This window comes from Crinia signifera, chromosome 19 (genome assembly GCF_055691185.1).
Source record: "Crinia signifera chromosome 19, ASM5569118v1, whole genome shotgun sequence".
NCBI classification, from domain to species: Eukaryota; Metazoa; Chordata; class Amphibia; order Anura; family Myobatrachidae; genus Crinia; species Crinia signifera.
The window spans coordinates 48247683-48267286 of record NC_139226.1 but is presented as its reverse complement, the minus strand read 5'-3'; the positions used below and the strand labels follow the sequence as shown (position 1 = coordinate 48267286).

Genomic DNA, 19604 nt, shown 5'->3' with positions numbered 1-19604 from the left:
TCATCTCTACACATGGGCAAAATATACTACTTGGCAGTGGTGGAATTTACCTATGGTTGCAGGACCACAGTCCCCCTATTAAATTCAACCAACTTGCTCAGCCTTATTGTAGCCAGATGCAGTCCATGAGATTGCATTGGCTTCACTGTGTTAAGGCCCCCATACACTATGCGATTTTGGGACGATTTCATCCGATTTCGGCACTTTGTGCCGATAATCGGGTGAAATCGGGCCAAAATCGCAGGTGTGTGATATCTGATCCGATCCGATGCGCGGTCCCGTGCCCATCGGACCGGATCAGGGAGGTCGGACGGTCAGTACATACGATCACGTCCGACCTCCCTGTATGCATATGCCTGCCCACCTGACAGGCATATGCATGCAGACACCGGGGGAGCAGTGGGGCGGGCAGCAGGTCCCTGAGTGCTAAGCTGGGGGCACCGGGGAGTGCTGACCTGGCCGGGCGGTGATGATCATAGATATCAGCACAGCAGCGCTGCGGGACGGGACGCGCAGTGGCGGGTATTAGATTTTAAAATTCCTGTCAAATGACTAGCCATTCTCTGATTGGCTGAGCTCTCAGGTCAGCACTCCCCAGCGCCGCCAGCTTAGCACTCAGGGACCCGCTGCCCACCCCACTGCTCCCCCTGATAAGAGCACCGCCGCCCCCTGACCCTCACCGCCCGCCCCCTGCGCCCCGACATGTGATAAATCGCAAGCGATTTATCACATGTCAAATTTGGCTCATCAAGTGCCAAATTGTGTGTGAGCCTCCCGGGGAGCTCCCGGGCGGCTCACAGGAGAATTGGGTCAGACTTGTCCTAAGGACAAGTCGGCCTAATGTATGGGGGCCTTTAGGCAGTGACTTCCTATTGGAAGTCCTACCTGCCAGTCACCTGCATTACATGCTGTCCAATTGGGAGGTGTTTCCTCTGGGACTGCCAGGTCTGGACTGTGATAGTCAGAGAGCTGGCTTCCTGTTAGGGATGGCCATCGATGGTTGCCATTGATGGTGATTCTGCACCCAACCATCGATAGAAGTATACTATTTGATGTATAATCATCAATAGTATTAGCTATCGATGGTTATCCATTATATATGACTGAATGGCCTGTGGGCCAATCAGAATGTGGGGGGCGGGACTTCCAGGTAACAGGGAGGAGCTATGCTCTGTGTCCCGGCACCTTTTAAAAAAAAAGAAAAAAACATCGGTTCTCCTTTGCCATTGATGTAGGGAAACCATCTGGTTCTCCCACATCGATGGCAAAAGTATTCAACATCGGCCATAAACCATCGATGATTTTAACTCATCGATGGTCAATGGCCATCCCTACTTCCTGTAGGCAACTGCTGACTGCTTTGCTATCCAGCTTCTATGGGATGCAGCTCACAGAAGCAGAAATATGCACATGCACAGCAACGCCATCGTTGTAACAGCCACATTGTACAGGAGCCAGCGGGGTGTGTTTGGGGGAGGGGGAGAGCCCCCTCCTGCTGTGAGGTAGGAGACACCGCTGCTACTGTTGCATATTTTTCCAACAACTCTGCATTAGAGCACTCACAAGCAGGGCCCTCTCTCCTCATGTGCTTTTCTTAGAATATATATTTCTGCCACCGTAATAATTGCGTCAGTGTCCTGTCCCTTGATGCAGCTGTCTTTATTTACATGTATTTGTCCTAAATAGCCGTGTACTGTAATTCGTTATTAAATTGTGTTTTTGTTCGGCTTATCTATGTGTTGTTAGGCGCTGCAGAACCCTTGTGCCTTATAAATAAACAATAATAATAATAATAATAATAATAATAATAATTAGCCCCAGAGCTTGCATTATTTTCCTCATTCATATTTTCTAGGTAAAGTAGCAATGGTTTTCGACCATACATACATGAGTCTAGCAAATGGCACTAACTGCTATTCTGTGTTTCTACATAATGCTATCCTATGTGCAGCACATCCGACCTCCGACCCGATGCGCACAGGACCACGCATTGGATCGAATGGGATGTCAAACACATGCGAGTTGGCCACTCTTCTCCAGAATCCTTGGCCCGATCTATTGGAATCGGATGAAAAGTGGTCAAATTGCACCAGTGTATGGGCACCATTACACGCATGCCATACTTGCCTACCCTTCCCTGAAAGGTGGGCAAGTCTCACACTGCTGTGTGGTATATTGTGACCTTGGCTTGGAGTGGAGGAGGGTGGACCCAAATCATATTTTTGCACTTGGGCCAACCACTTACAAGTTCTGCCACTGCTACCAAGCATATCAGCTATAAAACACCTAAGTGATGGGGAAAATTCAGCACCAGCCGTACATTAGCAGGCCGCTGCGACCCACACAATTACCAGACTGAGCCTGGTTTCAAAGCTGGGCTGTGCAGCCAGGGGGCTACTGGTGATGTGCGAGCACTTTGCATTTGTATTGTGGGGCAGGGACCTGGCATGCTGGACAGCCTTACCCTGTGCTGGGTGGCCGCCCGCATGCTACCACCACGGGTAGTAGTTTTGCGAATCCTTGCAAAACTGCAGCCCAAGCTGAATTAGGCCTAAATTCATGCGGAATGGTGTCAGGATAGCCAAACCCACTACTTTACAAAGCCGCTAATGTGGGCATTGTAAAACAGGGGGAAGGGCTGCAATGACTTGATGGAGTCTTCATTCCCCTGTTTTAATTGATTTTTTTTTTTTAATCAATGATTTTTATAGATTTTTGAAACATTTTAAAAGGAACCGAAAACTTAATCAAAAACCTGAATCCAAACCAAAACAATTGAGGATGGTTTTGCCCAAACCAAAACTTAATGATGAATTACTGTAGCACCAAAACCAAAACAATACATACAGTATCTCCATTATTTATATGTGAGTGCCGCTGACTACCCTGCTCTACTTATCCCATCTGGCGATTGCACCCAGGTGATTGCTGGATCTGTTAACGATGTGCCGATCCGACGGACACACACACACACACACACACACACATATATATATATATATATATATATATGTCAATTAAACATAGAAGTGTTTATACTGACATCTTTTTAAGCTTTGCTGCCTTATGCATGTTGATCTAGCGCCTAATTCAGACCTGATTGCAGGACACATTTTGTTTGCAAATGGTCAAAACCATGGGCATTATTCAGACCTTTTAGCAAGGCTGCAAATTTTGCAGATGTGCACCGCAGGTGGGGCAGATGTAACATGTGCAGAGAGAGTTATTTTTGGGGAAGTTATATTGCTTCTGTGCAGGGTAAATACTGGCTGCTTTATTTTTTAACGGCAATTTAGATTTCAGTTTAAACACCCCACCCAAATCTAATGGTGCCCATACACTAGGGCAATTGAGTGGGATTGAATATCGCGCTTCGATTTAAGGTCCACGTGCGATAAATCGCATCCGAGGTGCTTTTTCCCTTATTCGATGTGCATACAATCATGCTATAAATCGCAGGCCCCATGTGACCTAAAATCAGGTGATGTAATGAGGGCTGGGCTATCTGGGGGTATATAAACTGACAGATTGCACATTGCATTCTGATAAATCGCATGTGTTTAAAAGCACATGCGATCGCACATGAAATGCGATAAATACTATGTGCAGCACATAATAACTTGAGATGCGAGAGTTGACCAGCGTGGCTGCGCATCCCATTGGGGGACACATTCGATGTGAATACAATCATGCGATTTATGGCAACAATGAGGTCAAAAATCGAATGATTGTATGCAATATCGCACTAGTGTGTGGGCACCATTACTCTCTCTGTACATGTTTAAATTTGCCTTACTTGCAGTGCAACATGGTTTTGTCCAACTGCGGAGGAGTGTTGCTCTCATAAGTCAGTGTAGGACTGAAAGCGCTGCATGGGATCCGGCCAGCGGCAGGACAACAACTGGAGATAGCGCTGTGAAGTTTTGGTGCTGCATGCTAGATGTGTTTTTTTACGGCTTGTTATGACACAGCTAGTGGCCACTCTCCGGTGGGTGCTGCTGAGATCTCCATTGGGTAGTGGGAAAGAGGAAGCCAGCCAGCTTTTGGGGAAGGCAGGACTGGGTGCAGGAGGATCTGCAGGCCCTGGGAACAGCTCAGGCCCCGTAGCAGCTGCACCCTCGCTAGTTACGCCAGTGGCTTTCAGGGAAGCTGGAATATTAAGAATGATTAAATATCCTGATTCTCCATCAAAATTAGAGATGTGCGGTGGCCACTTTTTCGGGTTTTGGTTTTGGATCTGGATCTCCCTTCGTGTTTTGGATCTGGATTGGTTTTGGCAAAACCACCCTTGTGGGTTTTGGTTTTGGATCTGGATTTTTATGAAAAAATGCTAAAAATGGATAAAATAACAGAATTTGGGCCTGTTTTTGCCCCTAAAGTATTATAAACCTCAATAACATTAGTTTCCACTCATTTCTAGTCAATTTTGCTCACTTCACAGCTCACAAAATTGTTTTCATTTACTGCAGTTGGGCCAAAAGGTTATACCGAGGTAGCTGGATGACTAAGCTAAGCGACAGCAGTGGGCATCACATACATGTGGACCTTACACTTCCAACCTGGCACATCTTGGAAGCAGAGCAGCACTGCAGGGGCAGACAGGGTGGCAGTTTAATAAACTATCCCAAAAAAAGAGAAATGCTCCAAAGAGCAAAAAATACAAAGAGGTGCAAGATGAAATTGTCCTTGTTTCCTTTGCTTGATTGTACTACCAGAAGGGCTACCATCATTCTGAGATGCTGTACCATCAGTCAGAAACAAAGGCCAAGGCCTTAGCCTTTCCTTCCCACTGTGTGTGGTGAATGGCATATTGCCAATTTTATGCTTCTCTGTAGGTAACTTTACCTGTTTGGATTTTTTATGGACCATTGTAAAATGGCATTTCTGCTTTGATTTCACATGGCCTCTAGGCGTTTGACCATCGGCCTTGTCATGACGTAATAGCAACTTCAGCACTTCTATCAGGTTGCTGATATCCCACTATTTCCTCCACCATCATCCTCCAAAAATGTGTTTTTATTTTATAGATTACTTTTATTTATTTCTCTTACTTTACACTGGACACAGCCTGTCATACTGGACACTGCCCCTGGACACAGCACCTGGACACTGGACACAGCACGTCACCCTGGACACAGCCCCTGGACACAGCCCCTAGACAATGGACACCGCCTCTGGACACTGCCCCTAGACACTGGACACAGCCGTCACACTGGACACAGCCCCCGAACAATGGACACAGCCCGTCACCCTGGACACAGCCCCTAAACAATGGACACAGCCTCTGGACACCACCCCGGGACACAGCTCCTGTACACTGGACCCATCTGTCACACTGGACACTGCCCCTGGGCACAGCCCCTGGACACTGGACACAGCCCCTGTACACAGCCCCTGTACACTGGACACAACCCCTGTAAACTGGACACAACCCCTGTACACAGCCCCTGTACACTGGACACAGCCCCTATCACACTGGACACAGGCCCTGTCACACTGGACACAGGCCCTGTCACACTGGACACAACCCCTGTACACTGTACACAGCCCCTGTATACAGCCCATGTACACTGGACACAACCCCTTTACACTGGACACAACCCCTGTAGACTGGACACAACCCCTGTACACAGCCCCTGTAGACTGGACACAACCCCTGTACACTGGACACAGCCCCTGTCACACTGGACACAGCCCCTGCAGCCCTGTATACTGAACTTGTGTACAGTCAGCAGCCCCTGCGTGCAGACCCTAATCGAGTGAGCACTGCAGCACCAATCAAAAGCGCACAGCACAGAGCACAGATCCCAACCACCCTCTTCCCTCTCCTATAATGGAGTGAAGATGGCGGGGCACACGTGTGTCTTATATAAAATCCAGATCCCGTGAGAATTCGACAGCGTGATGATGACGTTTTGCCTCGTTTTCGGTCTGGAATCGGACGGGAACTCCTGAGTCAGCTCGGATCCGGACTCGGATCGCGATGTTCGGGTGGGTTCGGATCTCAAAGATCCGGACCCGCTCATCTCTAATCAAAATGGGTGTTTTCCAGATTCTGTAAAGGATCGATGATCATCAATAGCCGATTGGTGGAACCGGTCAGTGAATCAGGGTTTCTGACACTGAATGGCACTTAAGGTGCGTACACACAGGGCAATATGATCGCTGGCAATATATTGCAAGCAATATATTGCTCAGCAATCATGGTCGCAGATGAAAATGTCACACTGCCAGGAGAAGAGGCATGGGAAGTTGCTGGTCAGAGGAGCATGCTCCTCCGACCAGCGACCATTCAGGGGCTGAAAACGGGAGCGCGCACCCGGCGATTTATTAAAAAAAATTTAAAGCGGCAATCATTTACACTGGTTTTGCAGTGTAAATGTTTGCCGCTTTAAAAAAACTGGAGATTTCTTACCAAATCTCTCACTTTCTGAATCTCTCCTATTAAATCTCACCCTTTATTACATCGGTGCAACTAGACCTAGGGGGCCCCATAGTGAAATCTTCACAGCGATGCCTAGGTCTACTTAAGCATACACAGATCCCATTATTGCCCATGTGCTTGCCTGTAACTGCAAAGGGCAATGCACTCTCTTCGTACACCAGATGCGCAGCAGAGGAAAAGCCATGATTGGTATATACAGGGGGCGGGACTAGGGTCCCTCCAGGATGTTATTTGCAGTCTCCCGGATTCCGGGATTCTCCCAGAATCCGGGTGACTTTGAAAGTCTCCACAGCCTCCCATCTGTGCACACTGTCAGGGGGCGTAGGGAGGGTGGTTTCCGCGGCGCGCAAGCACCAGAAAGGCCACATTGTATGCACAGTGCATCTCCAGCACATGCGAGTTGCTGCCCGCCCACAGCTCCCTCTACCTCCAGAAATATTTAAACTGGGCTGCGGGAGAGGACAGGATGGAGGAGCACTGTGCAGCCAACAGCTGAGGATGCTGCAGCAGCGCTTCCTCCCAAACTGAACCTCAGAGGACAGATAAGTCAGCTGCTACTGTGTATCAGTCCCAGGGCAGAGCCGTCTGTGCTGTCAGCTGAGGAAATGGTGAGGCCAGATATGCATGGGTCAAATATGCATGTTAGAGAGGTGAGGGGGTGCGGGAGGTTGCTGTGAAGTTGTTGCCACTGGTGTCAGGGTGAGGGGAGGATGTCTGAGGTATCTCTGTGTAGGAGTTGTCAGTAGGGGGAATGTGTTATTAAATGTAACAATAGGGACTTCAATACATGTCTGTATTAGAGACCACTCCCACTTTTCCGAAGAGGTCACGCACATTTACAAATTCATGCTCACTTTTCCAGGAGCACACGCGCACATGAGGGGTGGGGGGGGGGGGGGGAATCTCCAGGAATCGAAGATGCCTGAGGTCGCAACCCTAGGTGGGACCCATAGGGTGTGAGGACCATATGAAGGGGGCAGGAACTGTGGACTTGCTAATAGCAGCACATTGGTGAATGCATCTGGGGAGGGGACACCACCCTGTATGATTGAAGCTGACTGAGTAATAATAGGGAATAAAATGCTGCAGCATAATAGAATGCAGCAGGATTGCCAGGCCCCCGAGCAGCCCGGGCCCCATAGCAGCTTCACCCTCTGCACCTACTACACTTATGCTTTATTAGTTACCGTAAGTAAATATTTTGTCACACCATACAGATGTGTCCTCACTTTGACTGATATACTTCCAAGAGGACTGTATTTTTCTTTACATTTTGCCACAGCTGCTTGCTACAGAGCCCTTTACACAGATTCAGACTCAGTCGCGCACAGATGTACAATGTTGCATGCCCGTTGATCAGTGTATACTAGCAATGCAGTGTAGAATCTTCGTTCTATGTGTTTTTTATTATGTGTATTATCATTACCCCCATTTCACCTCTGAGTAAAAGGCACAGCAGCCTCATCTTTAGACACAGCTGCTGTGCACAAATATGCTAATGCCACAGGAAGTATTTTGTCATCTGCCAGCATCTGAGATCCAATGTCTGCATTCTGACTAAGCTTTGTATCACCGTAGCAAAAAAAAACCCTCAGAGTGGCTGAGTTGTACAGGGCGTGACCCACCCACAGGGGCTATGTGGCACAGTAGTAACAAGGGATACATCTGTATCAATACACCGTTGTGACTACTGTCTATCTTTATGGACAGAACCGGTGGCGGCTCCGTGGGGGGGGAGATAATCGGGGGGGGGGGGGGTGTCTGCAGTACAGTTCAAAATTCAAATGGGGGAGCCACACCCACTGCCAGTGAGTCATTTTGGAATGACAGTTGGTGCCAGTGGGTGTGGCTCCCCTATTTGAATTTTGAACTGTGCTGCAGCTGCCCCTCTGAAACCGCTACTGGCACAGAACCATGCAGAGACGCTTGAAATTACTGACAGTCCACAAGTCCCTTATGAACCTGTTGAGTATACACTTGTGAACTAATCTACTGTAAACCCCTGTATTATCTATGGGTCAATTGCATCAACATTTTTATTTCTGTCATTCTTCAAGGACAATGAATCAGAGTTTTTGACAAACCAGCGGCAAAACTGTAAGTTCCCTTAATTAGCTTTTTTTTTAAGGTGAATAGTTCCAAAACTTTACTTGGTACCCAAGATTTCTCATAAGTCTGAACATTGCACTCGACCCACTAACTTGAGCCGCAGCCAAGCTGGTTTCTATTCCACACTGCTGTACAAAAACTCCAGAACCTAGCAGGGGAAATATCTATGATTAAACTAATAAATGTCAAACTTCAGGGCCCCTAATCCCGGAGGGGACCTGAATAAACTTTTATTTAATGAATGCATTTTTAAGTTTCTAAAGTGTGTTATTAAAATAAGGTTATTTTAGTGATAGAATCATCACTCATCTGGTTTGTGCACTTTAACACCAAAATCCAGGTTTTCAGCTCTTGTTCTTTTGAGGTAGATGTTTAAAGCAGTGATAAGGAAGGAGAAGTGATAAAGTGCCTGGTACAGATGAAGCCGGCTCCATCTTCAGCCGGCGCTCGGCAGATGCCTTTCACTGGCGAGCGCCGGCGATAGAGACTGGGACGCGCGTGCATCTCTCGCGCACGCGCGTCCCAGTATCATGGCTGATCACGTCGGCTTGGCAGCGTCTACTGGCCGTCCCCACTTCAGTGAGACGCTTACCTGTTGGGGGGGGGGGTCGGGCGGCGAGGGGGACCGGTGGCGACGGCGTGGGAAGCAGCGTGGACCCCCGACAAGCTCTGTCGCCACGGGGCGTGCGAGCATCTCGTGGGAGGCCCTGGTGGTAGCCGGCCGCTTGCAGTGGATGGCAGTAAAATCGCCATCCACTGCAAAGATGGAACCGGCTCCATCTGTACTTTATCACCGACCAATCAGCTCTTGACTTTTAAGTTACAGGCTGGGTTTTAAAAGGGACAGTTAGGATCTGATTGGCCACTGATAAAGCACCAGGCACTTTATCACTTCTCCTCCCTTATCACTGCTTCATTCATCTACCCTTATGTACTGTATGGTTATAGCATGTTACAAATAACACCAGGACAACCAGGCTTCTAGTACAGTATAACTGCACTTACAGCTTGGATGCAGAGGTGGAACTACCATTGGTGCAGAAGGTGCAGTGCACCGGAGCCTCTGAGAACTAAGGGGCCCACTGCTGCCCCATCACCCAGTGCCTCTCCCTGTCACCCATTGCTATGTTGCATATTGTAAATTTGGGTTGGGGTGGAGGAGGTGGGCCCAAATTTTATTTGTGCACCCGCACTCCCCACCCACAAGTTCCGCCACTGCTTGGATGCACATTGCTTAGTAACGCTGGAGCTGCTGGGAGCTGTAGTCTAGCGCTGTGATTTGTGCACTGTAAATAGTAAATTGAGTAGTGTGTGCGGTCAGGGGTTAATTGAAGGGGGAGAGGGGTGCTATGAGGTGATAAACAAAGTGTGGGCTCTTTGGGGTGATTATTGAAATTGGGGTACCTGTAAGGTGATTGCTGAAAGAGGGTGCTGTTAAGAGATTACTGTAGGGGAGATTGCTGTGAGGGAACCTGGATCTTGTTGGATGTTTCCAGGGGCCCCAGGTAATGGGAGAGAGTGAGGCCAATGCAGATAGATGTGGCCGCCCCCTATAAGTATTCTTTTCGCGGCCTGTGCAGGGGGAGCCAGAGCGAGGACTGATAGGTGACATAGGGTGGTGATCGGGTGCGGTCGCTAACTGCCCTCCCACACATCATGCAGGGATAGAGAGGAGTGACTGATTCTGCCTCTCCCCCAAGCAGTACCTTGTGTTCTGGGGAGAGAGTCTGCTGCAGCAGTCGTTCCTCTCTCTCCCTACCTCAAGTATCAGAGCTGTAATACTGAAAATACCGTGTCTGTTCCATAATCATCCAAGAAGCAATGAAGTCTTGTAAGCAGGGCCGTAACGAGGAATGTATGTCCGCTGCCCACAAAGCAAGACACAGGGGGCGCCACCCCCACCCCTCTTCCTTCCCACCGAGATGCCTGGCGTTTGTTGTGTAATATCATGATGTCATGAGTGGGGGAGGCAGGGGGCACCTACACAGGGTGCTGTTTTTTCATGAGATCACTCAGATCCGGAGAAGTCCAAAGGCCCATAAACACTAGGCGATTTGCATGGGCAAAAGTGATGTGAGCGCTGATGTTGCCGCCATTCGTCACCCGGTATTACAGGATGAGTGAACCACTTTCCGTAGTCTCCTACTCTGGAAAGTGGATCACCTCCCATGAAAATCACTGGTCCCGGTAATCACTCAGTATGCACCTTTACACTTGTACACTAGGAACCCTGGTAATACTATGGACAGTACACGGGGTATTTTTTCTAATAAAATCAACAGCATTTACTGTACCCCCTTATAAACAGGCCTATTAGTACTGGTATAAGCTCTTGTTACTATGTTCCTTAAACACCATTTTCAAAATATTACACTAGAAATAGTTGTCTATGAGAAATATTTCATGAACTTACCAGCAAATGCACAAATGTAGCAACCAACTGAGAATTGAACATAAGGCAATTACTCCCTTCTGTTGCAGTGCCCTTGGATAAACAAACAGGCAACAACGCAACGCAGTTCAGTTTCAAACATTTTCAATGTATATTATCACATCGTCATCAGGTCCTGATAATACACATCGAAATAGTTTGACACTGAACTGCGCTGTTGCCTGTTTATTTATCCAAGTGCCGCCACCTCCCTGCCTACATTGTGTGACCCATCATAGGTCTCTTGGAGGGCACCGGAGCTCTACCATAAAGGTGTGCTGCCCTCTGGACTAAATTATAAAATTTTATATATATATATATATATATATATATATATATATATATATATTTTTTTTTTATTATTATTATTATTATTTTAAATAAGAAATGTTGCATTTCTAGTTTTACCTTCTCCATGTGCAGGATCTGCCCAGGTTCCCAATGAACCTAACAGGACCAGGGGCACTGTACTTTCGATGAACGTTGAGGTGAGTGGAAAGAAGAGCATTCTATGACTATGCCATATGTTACTTTATGTGACTTTGCTGCAGGCCGCCAGCACATAGACCCATGTTATGCTGCTAACAGCAAACTGGTTTATACTAAGTAATAAGCTCAGAGTAAAATGCTACTTAAGGAATAGGGGATTGTTTACAAAGCTGCCCCAAATTGTTGACCAATATGGTGCATTAATGTCTACTTAGTGAGAATACCGAGTTCTAGGGCCTTCCGTCGATTGTTTGTATGTGGAGTGTCGCACTGGCACGCAGAGGTTCTAGTACTATCTACGAAAGCGCCCCCTTACTCCATGACACTACATGTAAGACTTATACGGCTCATTATATATTTGGTCACAGAGATTTTGGAGACACACAAGAGGCCTGCCTGTTACTCACATATTAATGACTCTGCAGCATTATCTCATCGCCTTAGCTTTTACTACCTGAGCTTGGATGGAGAAAATAAAATGCTTTGCAGTTCCAATCAGCCAACCTGTGTATAGTCTTCCACTAGCATCCTCTACAAGGCATGGGCAATCACAGTACAATGCACAAAAATAAACATGATAATAATAATTGATTATTCTCATTTATTTGAATATAGTAGGTTCTCATTTGTCCAAAACTGATCTCCATGTCGCACATTAATAATCTGCATTATGCAATTAACCATCTACAGTAGTAGCAGCCATTACAATCTATATATTTTTTTTTTGCTGCAAATTGACTCTTCTCTTCCCCGTTCACCCTTCACTGTCCATTCATTTCACAGTGCACACAGCCCATGTGAAGCATGGCAGGCAGTCTGTACTGTTTCCATAGCAACCAACACTGTAGAAATGGCACCCTTCCCCCTATCCCCTTACTGTTTCTTTAGGGATGCTGTTTGTACTCTTTCTATCTGATTACTCCCCCCCCCCCCCCTCCTCCTCCCACCAACTGTACACAATCCCATATTCTTTGCTGGCACATACAAAGTGGACAATGAAACACATGTCTGTGCCATGTACCAAAAAAAAAAAAAAAAAAACATGCGCAACAACTGAAGTTCACAAGTTAACTTGTCCTATGCACAGAAATGCACAATCTGCCAATATATATATATGTGTGTGTGTGATATACAGTATACACACACACACACACACACACACACACAAAATCATATACATCTATATTCCTCTAAAGGTTCTATCTGAGCATCCATACCTTCTTAAAGCAAAATGAGCCAAGATACCCAAATATGCATCTCCATCCAAAGGACTGCTACTGCCAGCATCAGTACCATTGATGGCCAGACACAGTGACTGTACTGTAAGAAGCCTTGTTTGCACCACCATAAAAAAAAAAAAAAGATTATTAGTTATTCACAACACACGCTCACATGAGCACGCTGCACCTGTTTGTGTACTTCACACAAAGAGCCGTAAACCCATTTTACCGAGCCCATGCATACACAGCATACAGCAATGGATAATAAATATATATATATATACTGTTGCATTCAAATATTTAAAAAGCCAATTGCAAATTAGACAGTGACAGCTGCAACATAAGACATTGGTTTGACTATACGTATAATAAGGAATTTGCAGTGTAATCTCTTCATACTGTATAGGTCACCCAACGGCAACAGAGGGACCACCAGGTTCTGATTAATAATTTGAGGCACAAAGAACTGCACATCCAGACAAGCAGGCACTGCTCGTGTCAATTTATGAAGCATGTCTTTCTGCAGATACGGATAGTGCAATATCTATGTTACATTCACCCTTCTGGGAAGCACACTATTACTTTAACATATATACTGTCAATTTATCAACAGCATATAAGCTAACATACGTATATCTGCTGCATCTGGAGGTAGAATAGATATTTTATATACAGGCAACAAAAAGATATCTTACCTTTCTAATAGAAAATGCATCAGGTATAAAATCCAATATTGTTGCACGTATTTCGAATCGCCAGTGAAGAGTATCCATGCAAAAACATACAAAACAGGAGAGAAAAAAAATATGTTGCTTTTTTTTTTGTTGTGTTGTCTTTGTTGTATTTTTTTTGCTCTTTTTTTGCTTTATCCGTACTCGGTTTGATACAAAAGAAACAGACAATAAAAATGAAGCACTTCTTTTAAAAAATGAATTTCTCCTATGCTTACAAAAAAGACTGTGGAAAAAAATTAGACCTAATGTCTATTTGATTCCGTTGGATAAAATATACCTCCCCTTTTCCAAACGGATCTTCTTATTGGATGGAGATATCAATGGGTGTCTGTTTTTTTTTTTTACGTAAGCCCACCTAGTTTCCTCCTCGTATGTAACATATCTCCTCCTTTCCTGTAAAGATTACATCAATAAACAGTCAATTCTCTATGTCTGGTCTGTTTTGCAGAGAAGATGTAAAGAATTGGCAACTGTATTATTACCTTTCCTATACTAAGGTGTTCTGCTGCATGCCTGCAGTTGTGGCTCTTTGAATGGCCTGATTCTTGCAGAAATTGTATTTTTCAGCATCTGTATATCCTTCTGCCTTAAAATGGGGGTTTCTTCCTTCTTTTCTAATCAACTCACCGCCTTTCATTGTATTCACCCCCCCCCCCCCCCCCTCTGTATCTGTCAGATGTCAAGAGAAGAGCAGCAGCATTGATCCTGTTTGAATATTGATTCTGGGGTGAGCTGTTGTAGCCTGGACAACTCGTACAGAATCAAGCCTGTATGAATACACAACAAGGGGGTTTTCACCTACTACACAAAGAAACTGGTCAGAAGGAATAATGCATATAGGGCATGGATTGCTACTCAGAGAATTCGCAAAATTATGCGACTGCATATGCGAACTTTACGCATTGCGCATCTGCAAGGGGAATTGACGACTAAATAAGCCTATGGATCGTATGAGCGGAGTTTGGCTGACAGGAAGCCGGTGTTTGGGGGTGGAAACTTGCATTTTTCATGGGTGTGGTGGGAAAAAAACCGAGGTGCGCCCAGGCGGTTCTGATGAGGGTCTGTAACGTCAGCAGTGACCACCCAGTCTCAGTCACAGATTAGTGGAAGTACCAGACCTTCTCACAATTGCACAGATTGCGTTTGAATACCTCCCAGCTGTTTTTCGCGGGACCGTCCTGGTTTTCTGGGACGGTTCTGCCCCACGGCCAGCAGTTACCCATGGCGGGCGGGGAGGGGGGAGTTGGCAGTCCCCCCAGCCTTAAAGACGCACAGTGTCTATTCAGCGGCGCAGAGGATCGAAAAATGGGGACGTGACCAGATGGCGCCCTCATTTGCATAGTCCACACCCATTTCAGCGCGTGCAAGGCTGTGCCGCAGGAGTGTCCCTCAGAAGTTGGGAGGTATGGGTTTGGATTTGTGAATAGATCGCGATTAGCGATCCATTCGCAATTCTCTCGCCATTTAGCAAGAAGCGTTTTCTCTTTCTGTCTGAGCGGCGGCTTTCTTCTCGCGGTGCTCTGCGAGTTCTCACACCAGTGCTCAATGCTAAATTAGGCCCATGTTGCAGCACAATAGCGCATCACAGTACAGAAGATATCGGTGATCACAATAATAACGTGATCATTTGGCTATGTATTAACAGTTTACATTGGACAACTTGTTAATGGGACTTATTATACTCTACTGTGTGAACCCTAATATAATAGCACAAACCGACTTATGCCTGCTCATTCCTACACTTCCTTATGTGAAGCAGAAATGAGCAGATTGCAAGCCCCTGTAGGCAAGGTCAGATCTGTGCCATATGTTGTAAACTGCTGCATGCTTTTACCAACAAAGTCTGTGAGTGGATTACAGGCTGCTGCCTTATGTGTACAGCACCTCATTTTCCCCCTGTGCTACCAATACAAAGCACTGATTCTGGTTCATGTGCTCTAGTTTTAATCTGTGCATGCGCATTTCTGCGCATGTGCATACGCTGTGTGCGAGTGTTTACTGGGCGCTCGCACACAACAGTGCGGGTGGGGGTGCGTGGGGCCCTTCAAAACCTTTCAAAACCCCTGTGCAATTATGTTAGCACACCTGAAAATGGGTTTGCTCATTAGAGAAGCTATAAAACTGGCCTTTATTGGAGCTATTTGAGTATCTGGAGCATCAAATTTGTGTGTTCGATTATACTCTCAAAATGGCCAGAAAAAGTGAACTCGCATGTGAAACTCGACAGTCTATTCTTTTCTTAGAAATGAAGGCTATTCCATGTGAGAAATTGCCAAGAAACTGAACATTTCCTACAACAGTGTGTACTACTCCCTTCAGAGAAGAGCAGAAACAGGCTCTAACCAGAGTAGAGTGGGAGACCCCGATGCACAACTGAGTAAGAAGACAAGTGCATTAGAGTCTCTAGTTTGAGAAATAGATGCCTCACAGGTCCTCAACTGGCAGCTTAATTAAATAGTAGCCGCAAAACGCCAGTATTAACGTCTAAATTGAAGAGGTGGCCTTCTAGGCAGCCCATAATACTTGTTTCCAATATTCCTCTGTCCAATGTCTGTGTTCTTTTGCCCATATTAATATTTTCCTTTTATTGGCCAGTCTCAGATATGGCTTTCTCTTTGCCACTCTGCCTAGAAGGCCACCACCCGGGAGTCGCCTCTTCACTATAGACGTCGACACTGGCTTTTAGCAGGTACCATTTAGTGAAGGTGCCAGTTGAGGACCATTTCATGAAGCTACCATTTGAGGGCTTTGAGGTCAGGCCCTGTCCCATGGTGGGGTGGGTGGGCAGTTAGGAGTCCCCCATCTCACACTGCATTGGATATACACACATGGCACTGGACACACCAGCACAGCACTCATCGCAGCACATCTGCTTCTCACAATAGGCCTTTGAACATTTCACGCTGCAGGCCTTTGTGGCCCTTAATCCAGCCTTGCCACTTTCCATACATAAGTGACATTGTTGTAGGCCTGCATATGTGGCTGATCTTGTCTGAAGAACATGCAATCCGGTAACCAGGGATCTGGAACAGAATTAGTTACTTCCAGGCCTACTTGCAGGAAACCATGTTTTTTTTTATGCTTCAAACGTTAAGAAATAATAAAATGATATCAACTCTTTAGGAAAAGATACTACAACAGTAATAATATATAAATGGCCTCCTGTGTTCATGCGGCTCCTGGCTGCACTAGTGCATTCTAAAGTAAGGGGAATAATTTTTGTGTTTTTCAAAGAAACTATGGGTGGACTGGGCATAACCTTGGATTAAGGCAAAGTTAAACACAGGTCGGTCCTGGGTCAATGTACAGTGTGAAAGGGTCAACCTTTCACAGAAAAAGGTGCTGATTGTCTGTTCCTGTGTCTCCCTTGATGATGTCAGCAGCCAGAGCCCTGGACACACAGGCAGCACACTGCAGACATCAAGAGAGCAGCATTTTAGATGTTCAGCAGTGCGGGGGTTAATTGCCATGGCCAATTGGAGTCATGAGGAGGTGAGGGAGCTGTTGAGGATCAGGGACGAAGCTGAGATATGCAGGCAAATTACAGGTACTGTCAAAGATGTCATAGTGTACAATGAATTATGAACACAGGGCTACACACATGTGCTCTGTCAGCCATGATTGCTGCAATGCTGTGAGCAGTCCTCTGCCCTCTCCTTTTGTTTCCCTTTGACACCTCATCTTTGTGAGGCAGAAAAAAGTCAATTTTAAAAGAGATTCATAGTGTTTACATGGGTGACCCGGGTTCATTGTGGTGGTGTACTGGTGAGACACCATCTGCACTAATTGGAAACCATTGGCAGTGCCAAAAGAGAGAGCGACAGAGATGGGGAGGAAGAGAGATTGATGTGGGAGAGAAATAGAGACCTATAGCAGAAGAGAGACACCTGGGCAGATGAGAGAGAGACCTGGGGCAGAATAAGGGGGACAGAGAGACTTTCAGCAGAATGAGAGAGAGACCTGGGGCAGATGAGAGAGAGAGAGAGAGAGAGAGCACAAGCAAAAAGTTGGGAAGAGAGAGAGATACTTTAGGCAGAATGAGAGAAAGAGAGAGAGAGAGATAGGCCTGGGCAGAATGAGAGAGCACATTGCATGGGACCTGCTGTTATTCACCTGCAATATTGCTCTTTTCCTGTGATTTCAGCGATCAATCACAGGAAAAGAGCCAAAATTGCAGGTAATTCCTTTAGATAAACTTCAAAAGTGATAAAATGGAGAATGGTAAACCACCAGCCAAGTCACAGACTGTGTTTGGAAAATGACAATTAGGAGCTGATTTTTTATTTATTTTTTATCACTCTCCAAGTCTTAGTACATCTCTTCCTTATAGAAGCTACCATCCTCCTTGCCTACCCACGTCTGTAAGGTCCTGGTAGGGTCTGATTAACCAAAAGGCTAATTAGGCTGCAGCCTGGACCACTGGGGCCTGGGCAGGTGCAGCGCTGGCACAATAGGTTGCGCTGGGATGGGAGCGCTTCCTTTTGCTACTGGAGTTTGTCGAAGTCGTGCTGCACCCAGACCACACTAGCATGGTATGGCCGCCATTTTGGTTCGCAGAGTTACGTAAATAGAGTATAGAAACAAGTAGGAATAATTGTGCGAACCCTGAGCGCAGCCATACTAATACACATAAACTCATACTCCACACTCACAAATAATACAATATAGTTATATGGTTTAAAATCGCTACACATAGTAATAATAGTAACACACGATCTGCCCTGGACATATTTGGTATCTGTGTATTCAGTCTCTCAACTGCAGCTCTCCGGTGTTTGTATGAAGTGTGCAACATTTACCAGTCAGGAGTTATGTACAAAATACACATCTTATGTTTTACATTGCCATGAGGATGGACTAACTGAAAGATCCAGCTGAAAGCGGACGCACAGCATGACCCCTAGACATATGACAAAGCTTTGGATAAAGACACAGCTGTGCATCCTTACTGTACCAATCAGGAGAAGCTAAACCTGACTTGGCCAATGAAGAACTTTACTGTACTTTAGGTACTTGTGTATTTTGGCGGCGCCCCCGATGTCCGTCGTACGATGAACGGATCGCATCGCATCGTATGCCATGCACCCGATGGCATACGATGCGATGCGACGTGATTTTGACCCCCTATACGATCAAAAATCGTATAAGCACCCTAAAGGGTGCTTTTGAGCACCCTAATGGGTGCTTACAATGTTAAATGCACCCCCACGCCACCCCCCACTATAAACGTGAACCCGAAGTGTGGCGAGCGCAGCAAGGCCGTGAGGGGCGGCGGTACGCGTCCTACGACCTTTTCATACCCCCACTATCCACGTCGGCGTGGAGTTGAGAATAGAATAGTGTGGCGAGCGCAGCGAGCCACCGAGCTCGAAGTGTGGCGAGCGCAGCGAGCCCCGCGAGGGGACGCGGATACCTTCACAGGTAAACGCGTCCCTTCGCGGGCTTCACAGGTATCCGCGTCCCCTCGCGGGGCTCGCTGCGCTCGCCACGCTTCGGGCACGCTGCGCTCGCCACACTATTCTATTCTCAACTCCACGCCGACGTGGATAGTGGGGGTATGAAAAGGTCGTAGGACGCGTACCGCTGCCCCTCGCGGGCTCGCTGCGCTCGCCACGCTTCGGGTTCACGTTTATAGTGGGGGGGCGGTGTGGGGTGCATTTAACATTGTAAGCACCCATTGGGGTGCTTAACATTGTTTAAGCACCCGTAAGGGTGTTTATACAATGTTTAATCGCATCGCATCGTATGGCATCGTATGCCATGTACAATGGCATACAATTTCAAAATTGTATGCCATCGTGCACCGTCGTACGATATCGTGTCGCATCACATACCATCGTATGCGTTATGGTATGCGATGCGATGGGCGCCACCAAAATACACAAGTGCCGTACTTTATTATCTGGACCCTATATAATGTTGCGCACAGGAGCAGGACTTTCTATTCTATCTTCTATTTTGGACTGTGCTCAGGACTGAATACAGATACTCGGACCGAGTAGCGCCCGCGTGTTGAGAGATGGTAACTGTGCTTTTGTATTGTTGTATTTGTACTGTGACTGATTGTGCTTACATCTGTTTTTCCCCTTTTCATTAGTTATTGTTAAGTATTGTACAGTGATTCGTATATTCTGTTATTGTTTCTTATTTCTGTTACCCCTTTGTCCATTAGGGAC

At 46.4% G+C, this 19604-nt stretch overlaps 1 protein-coding gene across 4 annotated transcripts in view; it reads right to left on the bottom strand.

Moving 5' to 3' along the window:
- SHISA7 (shisa family member 7) overlaps positions 1-13740 on the bottom strand; it is a 145759-nt gene extending 132019 nt beyond the window's left edge. The window contains exons 1-2 of one of the 4 annotated variants that reach the window (XM_083162540.1): positions 13390-13714; positions 12692-12805 (exon numbers count right to left, since the gene is read on the bottom strand). The gene's annotated coding sequence lies outside the window, so the exon portion shown is untranslated. Of the gene's footprint in view, positions 1-12691; positions 12806-13389 lie in introns of all 4 variants that reach the window. The other 3 variants (XM_083162541.1, XM_083162539.1, XM_083162542.1) reach the window with 3 other exon arrangements.
- Positions 13741-19604: the final 5864 nt, after the last annotated feature.